This window comes from Muntiacus reevesi, chromosome 15 (genome assembly GCF_963930625.1).
Source record: "Muntiacus reevesi chromosome 15, mMunRee1.1, whole genome shotgun sequence".
Classification (NCBI taxonomy): Eukaryota; Metazoa; Chordata; class Mammalia; order Artiodactyla; family Cervidae; genus Muntiacus; species Muntiacus reevesi.
The window spans coordinates 60126825-60137019 of NC_089263.1; the positions used below are offsets into that span (position 1 = coordinate 60126825).

Sequence of the window (10195 nt, forward strand, 5' to 3'; positions counted from 1 at the left end):
AAACAGAAAAACATCCTAACCCAAATTTGTTTAATCAGAAGTTTGACTTGAGTCTTATATAGGAAAAAAGAATTTCCAATTTCAAAGGGTCTTCGTGCAACTCAGATCAAGTTGCATAACCTCAATCCTCAGTTTTTTAACTCTGTCTCAACTTCCTTATCTGTAAAATGGGCATAATAATCAGCCCCATCTCCATAGATTTGTCTTGAGACTCAAACAACACATGCATGAAGAAACCTCAACACAGCCCATGGCACCAAAGAAGTACTCAGTAAATACCTCCTATTATTATTATTTTTATTATCTCATAACAATTCCATGAAGGAGATATCACTGTCCTCATGTTACAGAGGCTAAATGGCTTTCCCAAGCTTTCACAGTAAATCAGTGTAAAACAAGCTTTCACATCCCAAACCAATGCTGGAAACATAACCTGTAAAGAGCTTCTCATCAAACACTTTCAGATTCAATAGAACTTTGAATCAAAATGTACCCATTTTACAGATGAGAGACACCAAAAGCTGAGTCCAGTAAGGCCGAACAACTAACGAGTCACAGAGTCAGGACTGGAACATGGACCTCTAGCAATCCAGGGCATCTGGAAAGATGTGAATGGACCAGTGAATTTATGTCCCAACGGTATCTGTACCTGAAGATAGGTATGGAGAAAGAGAAGGCAGGGAGGTGACAGGAAGGCAGGAGGATCCTACATTTACCCTAATAAGTGTAGACTAGTCATTTCACTTCCCCAAGCCTCCCATGGACAGTTGGCGTCAGAAGCTCATCGTCAATGTTAAGTGAACAAAAAACCCTGAAAAACAGAATCTGCTCTCTTCCCTCAGTTCAGTTTTTAAAAATGTCTATCCATCCGTGTGTGCCTCGGTAAGGTCGTCTCTTTCTCAGATCTAACTGCTTATCTGTCTAAACATCGGGAGGGCGTAAACAAAACGTACTTGTGTGTCTTTTTCTGGGTGGCAAGGATGCAGGTGATTTTAATTTTCTTGGTACATTTCTCCACTTTCAAACTTTCCTGCAAAGAAAAGAACATGTGTTATTTATATTACCAAAGGAAAACATGGGTCTTACAAAAATATTGACCTTGCGGGGTTGTCGCAGGATACCTGAGACAGTGAGGGGGCTGCAGGCTCTGGAGCTCACTTCCCTGTTCCCTGGCCTCTGATCGCCCGTACGTTTCCTGCCATCTCTGGACCCCCACCTCCTGCTAAGTTGAGGGGGGACGGGGGACAACACTGATTCCTGGATCAGCAGGAGGGCTTAAGGAGATTACCTATTTAAATGTCTCCAGAACTGAACTGAAGGAGGCCGGGCGCACAGTAGTCACTCCCCCAGGTCAGTTCCTTCGCCTTTGCTGAAAATTCCAGCTGGATCGTCTGCAAGCCTTTGAGATGCACCGGCCAGAACTGCAGCCAAGGAGAAGTCCTGAACAACACTGTTTATTTATACAGCGGGAAGATTGAAATCATTACGCTTTGACTGGCAGGAGCTATTTATAGGCCTTGTTCCCAGCGAGCTGTTGGGAGCAGGGCTCTCCCCAGCGAATTTACCACCTCCCTCTCAAGCTTGGCCGTAAACCCCGTGGATGTCTGTGTGGGCCTCTGCTTCCCAACCACATGAAAGCGGAATCCTTTCCCCGTTCTATTAAGAATAAATCGTTGCCTGCACTCAACAAGGCGGGAGAGGGAAGGGGCCAGAGAAAACCCTCCCAAAACGATGAAGGGGAGCTTAGCAGCCAGAGCCAACGTCAGCATCCCTTTGCGCAGCTCAGCGTGCTGAGTCTGAAAAGGGCCAGTTATGGGTTTCATCACAGGTCCTGGCTCTGCCGCAGCCTCATCTCACTGTGAGTTCTTGGACATCCCTCCAAGTGTTGATGGAGCACAGATTCTGGTCTGTGTATTGTAGGCGTGAACGGACCAGATTGGGATAAAGCCGGGGACAGGAGCATGCCAGGTAGGGAGCAGCGCAGGCAAAGGCGGAGAGGTGGGGACACGGAGGGACTCCGCTGCTCAGAGCAGGGGGTAAGAAAGAACCGGCACAATGAGTTCAGATAAAACCTACTGAGAAGCTGGCACCTAGGAGATGCCCCCCTGCAGGCTCACTGGCCGGGTATGTATATGCCTCAGGCAAAATCAGGATGGAAGGGGGGATGCTGAAGCTCTATTTTTTCCCCCAAACCTTCAGCCTTTCCCCAATCTCAGAGCTGCAGAAAACCAACCTGGATTCAGTGCTTGGAGGGACTTGGGGACCCACACAAGTCCCTTCTGCCTCCTGGCCAACTGCATACATTTCCAGAGGGCCCACGTACTCTGCAAATACCTCAAGCCAAGTTTTCAAAGTCAGGGCATTGAGTAAAACCCAGACTGTTTCTCTGCACTTCTTTTCCTAAACTTTCCTTTAAGTTCAACATGCATTTGAATTCAAGGGAAACACGGACCACATGTTTCTAATCCATCGACACTTAAATCATCAAAATGCTGGAGGCTGATGCTTTGGAAGCCAACAGGAACACCAGAGCCTTTTAAAGACTTTCTCCTCCTTCTCCAGCAATCAGGAAGTAGCCTTTTTCCAAGGGGAAACCAAATTTTGACTCCAAGGGGCTGCTGCATTCAGTGCCAAGCTTGGCACGCTCTGAGGTCGAGATGGATCCAGAGCCATTACAGTGGCAGGGGAGAAGGGCTTTGCAGGCTAAGAGGCCCCCTCTCCTCGCCCATCCCATGCCACCGAAGATGGAGAAAGGGCAGGGGGAAGGAGAGAGAGAGAGCAGCCATGGGCTTGAAGGGAAAGGCCCAGCGAGTGGGGGAACCCAAGCCAACAGAGAGGCAACTGTGGATCCTGGCTCCACACACACGTCTTTCATGGACCACAGGCCGCTTCATCTCTGCTTCTGCTTGGGAGAACAGAAATCAAGCCTCACTGCTGGGGGCTGTTCCAGAAGATGACAAGAAAGTAAAATAAGATGAAATGATGTGCATGCTAAGTAACTTCAGTCATGTCCAACTCTTTGCGACCCTGTGGACTATAGTCCACCAGGCTTCTCTGTCCATGGGATTCTCCACTCCACTCCATGGAGTGGGTTGCCATGCCCTCCTCGCAGGGAATCTTCCCAACCCAGGGATCGAACCCAGGTCTCCTGTGGCTCCTGCATTACGGGTGGATTCTTTACCACTGAGCCGCCTGATGAAATGGAGTATATGCAGGTAAATAACAGGAAACCAGCCTGGCCAGACAGAACTCCATCCGCTTTGTCTACACTTGGGGACAAACGCTGCCTCTGATCATCATGACGTCTCCCATCCCATGAGCTGTCCCATACCCTCCCTGGCTAGCTGGCTGGAACAACGTCAGCAAGGATCACCAAAGGGTGAATCGATACAGGTCGGAAGCCTCCCTGTGGAGCCAGGACCACACAAAGACTACTGCATACTGACCAGAACTACCTTCTGATCTCAACCACGTGAGAACCGCACTAAGAGATGGTCCAGCAGCAGCAGCCGTAACTGACAACTGTCTGTCCCTGTCCACCCAAGGCTTATTCCGTGGCCCTCTTCCTGTGTGCCCCAGGCTGTCACTTCCCCAGGACAAGGGTCTGCTTGTGTGCGTTGGTGACACAGTCACCCACGACCATCCCTGGCCCGAGGGAGAGCATTCCAGCTCGTGCTCTGGCGCATGGAACCGTGCTCGGGAGAATTGTGTTCATACCGGTGTTAGAGCTGCGGTCTAGATGTGCAGCCCTCCCCAGGCCCTGTCCCCAGTCAACATCTCTGTCCCCAGTACCTACCACAGTCTGGGGGAACCTCTCCCTACTAAGTAATCTGCAGTCTGAAGATATGGATAATAGCATGGACCCTGGAGTCAGACTATTAAAATTTGATTTCTGGCTCCATCACCTCTGAGCTGTGTGACCCTAATCAAGTTATTGAACATCTCTGTGCTCCAAAACCCTCTCCTGTAAAATCAAATAATAAGAGGTCCCACTTAAGAAGACTGCTGTGAAAATTAAATTAGTAAGTACGTGCAAGTTCAGTTCAGTTGCTCAGTTGTGTCCAACTCTTTGCAACCCCACAGACTGTAGCACACCAGGCTTCCCTGTCCATCACCAACTCCCAGAGTTCACTCAAACTCATGTCCAATGAGTCAGTGATGTCATCCAACCATCTCATCCTCTGTTATCCCCTTCTTCTCCTGCCTTCAATCCTTCCCAGCATCAGGGTCTTTTCAAATGAGTCAGTTCTTCGCATCAGGTGGCCAAAGTTTTGGAGTTTCAGCTTCAAAATCAGTCCCTCCAATGAACACCCAGGACTGATCTCCTTTAGGATGGACTGGTTGGATCTCCTTGCAGTTCAAGGGACTCTCAAGAGTCTTCTCCAACACCACAGTTCAAAAGCGTCAATTCTTCGGCGCTCAGCTTTCTTTAGAGTCCAACTCTTACATCCATACATGACCACTGGGAAAACCATAGCTTTGACTAGACGGACATTTGTCGGTCCATGCAAAGCACTGGGAATAATTTCCAGCACACAGTACGCCTGCATGTGCTCGCTGCCCACATCATTGTTAGTATTGGCCCAGAGTGACAAAATCTGTGGGCCCGAATAAAGCGCATGGCACTGAGGAAGGTCTCAGCAAACGTCAGTTGTCTTCTTTCCTCTCTGCTGTGTTGCTCCAACACCAAGAGCCAACCCTGATGATCTAAGAAGACTGAGGTCATGGGGTCTGGATGCTGCAGAGTGAGGTCAGATCATCTTGTCCACATACTGCCTTCGGGATATTTTGTCTCTCTCTCTTCTTTTTTCCTTTTAATTTACCATCAGCAGTTGAGTATCTGATGGTTTGAACTCTCCTGGGAAGATGTTCCCACTTATGTCAGCAGCCCATCTCCCCAGAGCTGGAGATGCAGAGAGCAAATGCTCTCAACCATCTAGACCACCCACAACAGAGCCCTTGACCAAGCTCCCCACCCATCTGCTAATTGAGGCTTGGAGAGCAGGCCAGGGGAAGGTGGGCGGGGTAGGTAAGGAAGGAAGGGAAGGAGATGAGCAGATAAAAGGGGAGTTGGTCCAGGAGGAACTGCAAATCTTAATCTTTTCGTTCTGCTGTCCCATCCAGAAATGAATCATCGCTATTTGATTAAAAGTTGTTTTTAGAACCTCAGAGAAAGGTTATGTTAAAAAAACAACACGTCTGGTAGCCAGAGGAGAGGACGAGCACACCCCTGTCTTGGGGAGGAGAATTAAACATCAGAGACATCTCAGAGAAACTGAGCATTTCTTGGCATTCAAAATCTTAAAAAAAAAAATATTTAAAAAGTTTTGCAATGGCCATTGTGTCAGGGAGCAATATGTCACTCTGGCAGTCGGGAACAGCTCTGACCCTTGAACAAGACGTGAAGCCAATTACAGAGGATCCCGTCTTTCCTGTTGCCACCGGAGAGGGCAGGGATGGATGCAAGTGTGGACTGGCCGGCTCACTCGTGTGGAGATGAACCGTCACCCTGGGCCTCCTCCTCTCACCCCCGCCTCATGCAACCATGGCGGGCAGGTCTCAACCTCAGGCCGAAGAGCTGACGCTGAGGGAGGGGCAGCCAGATGCCAGCGGTCAGCCAGAAGCGGTACATGCAACCCCAGCCAAACTCGGGTCCAGCCCGCCGCGTCTAAAGTGACCGGGGTCGTGGGAGGGAGGAGCGGGGAGGGGGCGGAACCCCAGGCACAGGCGCACACCGCCAGCCTTGGGAGCATGGGCACCGCTGTTGACTGGGAGCTCTGGGAGCGCCCGAGTGCTCCCGGGGCAGACGAGCAGCCCCCCCGTCCTGGCTGTCGCCAGCACTGGTGGGGCTTCCCCGCACCAGGCGCCAAAACGAGCATCCCTTCAGACGCAGTCTGAGCTGCGCCCTGCTCAGCATCGCAAGGCCCTGTTTCCCCAAGAGTTGGTGGTCCCTGGTGATTTGGAAGAGAGAGCGGGACAGACAGACCCAGATGTCCAGAGGGAGATGGAGAGAGGAGAGAGGAAAAGGAAAAGGGAAGATGGGGGAGGGAAGAGAAAAGAAAACAGAGCAAAAAGACAAGAGGAGACTTTCCGTGGTCAGAAACTTGGGGAACTGGAGAGGCCGACAAAATTAACTCCACAACGGATGGAGGATCTTTCCCAGGTCCTTAAAGTGCTGCTGTGCCTTGAAAATCCCCAAGGAGGCAGCACCTGCCTCACCACCTCTGCTCCCCTGACCCTCTCCCCGACATGCCGTCCTTCAGGGGACACACACAGTAGATGAGACCTGCCCCGGGGGGCGGGGGGAAGCTGCGGGGAACCTGCTCCTGGAGGGGTGTCGGTCAAGCTGGATCACATCGAGCTGGACTGCGCTGAACATCTGGGCTTCATCACTGTGAACGAGATGCCTAACTTCTCTCTGTGCCTCAGTTTACTGATCTGAAAAGATGGAATAAGAAAACCAAGCCCCTCGGTTGCCTGGGTTCGATCCCTGGATTGGGAAGATCCCTTGGAGAAGGGAATGGCAACCCACTGCAGTATTCTTGCCTGGAGAATTCCATGGACAGAGGAGCCTGGCAGGCAACAGTCCATGGGGTTGCAAAGAGTCGGACATGACTGAGCAACTCACACACACACATGTGAAGAGCTAAGCGTGGACTCGCCTCCCGGAGGGTAGCTTACTCTTGTCACACTCAGGCCGTCATGCGCTCTGGCCACCCACGGAGGAGCGCTGGCAGGTGATTAACAGGAGCCAATTCACTAGCACCCTCACCTCATTCTTTCCAGAAAGACCAAAGCAGGTCTGGATCAACCAGAACCTGGTCTCTCATCCTGGTATGAAAAAGTCACTTTGCGACTTTGAATCTGGGTTTCCTCATCTGCTGAATTGGTCTATGAGTCCCACCTCCAGAACTAGAGCTGATAAAGGACGAGGAATGAGATGTGGTTTGTTAGCCTCAGAGAACCAACTGGCCCGGAGGGAAATGGGTGCTTTCTGGGGGCAGGGGGTGGGGGAGGGAGGTGCGGCGTGGGGTCTGGGGGGCCTTGCCGGCATCTCACATCACACCCGTGTGCAGGGCGCCCAGAAACCTTCCAAGCGGTCATTCTGAGGTCAGGCCTGTGAGGCGACTCAAGAACAGAGTCGGTCACAGGTGAGAAGATAAACGAGAAGGGAAGCCGTTTGTCTCACAGACGGGAACGCACGATCAGTCAGTCCATCCAGAAGCAAGGCCAGGATTTATGACCAAGTCCGTTCTCCCCACCCAGAAAGCCCTTCGGATTTTATAACCTGGCATGTCCTTGAAGGCCTTCAGACGGAACCAGAAACAAGTCCGGTCCTGAGCAGAATGGTCATGAAATAAGATCCACCTTCCTGAGACCATTTCACTCCTGGGACAGCCCCCCCACCCCACACCCCCCGCCCCCGAGCTCAGCAGGTGACGTGAGCGAGGCCCCCAAAGGGCACTAGAAAAGAAGAGTAAGTTCAAAGTCAGAAAGAGCTGGCTTCAGCTCCTAGCCCCACTGCTTACAACAGACTGTCCTTTGCTCACCTTTCCAAAGGGGTCTTCGGGTTGACATGTGGTCAACATGGGAGCACAGAGCCGGGGTCACGTCCGTGCCCTCCACCGCCAGCGGGGAAGCCAGGGGCTCAAATCTGGGTGCTGAGCCTCCCAGGAGCTCCACGGGCCTGGTCGAAGGGCTTGGCAAACAACTTAGGCGTTTCCAGGAAAAAACAGAGCCCAGCTTGGGGCCATGGAAAGCACGGTCCCCAAAGTTGAGTCAGCCTTGAGTCATGAGCTAAAAGCATGCTTTTGCCAATTACAGCTCTCGGCAGCTGTAATTAATGCAGGGCTGATGAAAACTGCATTTTTCACTCAACAGAGGAGGGTATTTCAGGTAATTAGACATAACCTCATGTACCGGTAACTCGCCTTTACACATGAGCTCTGGCCGCCTTGTCCAGGCCCTACCTCCAAAAATAACTTACACCAACATTAACCAACAAGTTGGGTCTGATTTCAAAAGATTACCCTTTCTCCCTAAGTATTTTGAATGCAAAACACTAAACACACAAAGGCCCTTAATGGGTTTGTTCTAATCCGCCGACCTGAGCCTCTAAGAGATCGCCTCTGCACCTGGGCCAGGTGGCCACCCTGTCTTTAAAGATGACCCTCCTCTAAGCTGACCCCCGTGCCAAGCATTCTGTGGGCTGGAAAGAAGCGGGGGAGGTGTACTTTGATCCACGGGCCCTTAATCATTCATTCATTGGCTCACATCACAGCTACTGGGGGCCCACCATGCACCATCCTCTGGGCCGAATAAGGAACCAAGAGCCCAGTGTGGTGGTACTGGTTGAATCAGCAAGTCGTACCCAACTCTTGCAACGCTATGGACTATAGCCTGGCAGGCTCCTCTGTCCATGGATTTCTCTAGATAAGAATACTGGAGTGTTGCCATTTCCTTCTCCAAAGAGCCCAATATAGAGGAATTTAAGCTTGATGTGGGTATTAGAGGATGAGGTGCGTCGCCTGCCTTACAGTCGGGAACCCTGAGGTCCAGACTTGCCCAGGTTCATCCAGCAAGTGGATGGTGGAGAGAGGAGGAGGAGCTGGGTGTCCACCTCCTGGCAAGCCTGGAGGCCTCAGGAGTCCCCCCTGTGGCTGCCCCACTCCTGCCAGACGTGGGCGGCCCCTCCAGCCTCTCCTAGGCACAGAGATCGCCAGGTGTGTCCCCAGGGAGGCCAGGAACGCTCCTGACAGGTGGTTACGTGCAGAACTGGGCCCTTCCCGCCAGGCCTCTGACTCAGCCCCGACCTCACCGTCCAGGCCCGGCCCACCTGCAGGACGCTCCCGGAGAGGTTCCCGAGTTCCCATGACTCAGGTGGCCTTCCCAGGACCGCGTTCTCCTTCACTCGGGGCCGAGGTCGCCACGCCCGGCCAGATGAAGCAACAGGGACTCTTGGCGTTGGCCAGCACTTCCAGAGAAGCCCAGGGGAAATTGCCAAAAGCTGGAATCCCTCGGGGCTGACTCCCAGCTCCCCTGGACCCCACCCGACTGTCTTCAGCATCCAAACCCCCTTTCCTGTTCTATTAACTCTCACATCCTCTACAGAGAGACAGAAGCAAAAACAGCACTTAAGGCTGGCTGAACGGGACATATTTTGGCCCCGAGGATCAGAGACAGAAGGGATTTCCAAGGTCACCCAAGGAGTGCCGACAGATTCAGGTCTGCAAACAAAGGTCTGTTCGATCATGACGATAATAATACCAGCTAACGCTGGGAGCTGACTGTCTGTTTAGCCCTTGGTTGGTGTTATTCCTTTGACTCTCATGGGCCCTGAAGGAGTCACACCCAGGCCCTGAATGTCTCCAGCACACTTGCCTGCCTGCTGAGTGGCTCCATCTGCAAGTCCCGGGTCCTTGTGTGCCTGCTGGAGGGTCACTTGCCCTCCCTGGGCTTCAAGTTTCCTTCTGTGAAATGGGACCAGGATGCCTCCCTCACCATAAAGGAGACAAGAGGACTCAGTAAGCACTCTGTCCTCTTCTCTTTTTATCCCCACTTCCCAGCCCACATCTTGCCCAAAGCCCATGTGCTTTCAAAGCCTGGATGGCCTGGAGACCCCATGAAGAGCAGCCGTTTTGTGAAAGTACAGTTTGAAAGCAGCTGGGATGAGCCCAGGTTTGGGCACTGGCTGGTAGGTGCCCTCGGCACGTGCCTTGCCCGGGCTGGACCCACTGTTCTTACCTGTGACATGAGGGCCCTGGGGCAGAAGAATCACCCACGTCCCTTCCAACCTTACCGTGTGATGGCTCTAGAATACAGAAGCTATTTTCAAGTTACTTAGGTCCTAATTCAAGTGACCAGGGGTCTAACTGTGTTCATTTCCTTCTCTCAACAGAAAGCAGCAGAAAATCTTTTCCAGAGCACCTCTGATACCCTGAAGAATGCTCGATAATTCTTGAGTGAGTAAATGCATTCATTCACTTAGCTGATTTGTGCATTCCCTCACAGATAAGTGAGTAGATGGATGGATGGATAGATGGATGAAAGGATGAATGGATAAATAAAAGGATGAGGACAGATGGAAGGATGAATGGGTGGATGGATAAATGGATGAATGGATGGATGGAAAGATGAATGGATGGATGGATAAATGGATGAATGGATGGATAAAAGGATGAATGGATGGATGGAT

At 51.7% G+C, this 10195-nt stretch overlaps 1 long non-coding RNA gene across 1 annotated transcript; it reads right to left on the reverse strand.

Moving 5' to 3' along the window:
- Positions 1-365: 365 nt before the first annotated feature.
- On the reverse strand, positions 366-7688 carry LOC136147014 (uncharacterized). The gene is made up of 3 exons (XR_010659099.1): positions 7551-7688; positions 954-1030; positions 366-598 (listed from the first exon to the last, which is right to left on the reverse strand). It is a non-coding gene; the product is annotated as an uncharacterized lncRNA (long non-coding RNA).
- Between the last annotated feature and the right edge of the window lie 2507 nt (positions 7689-10195).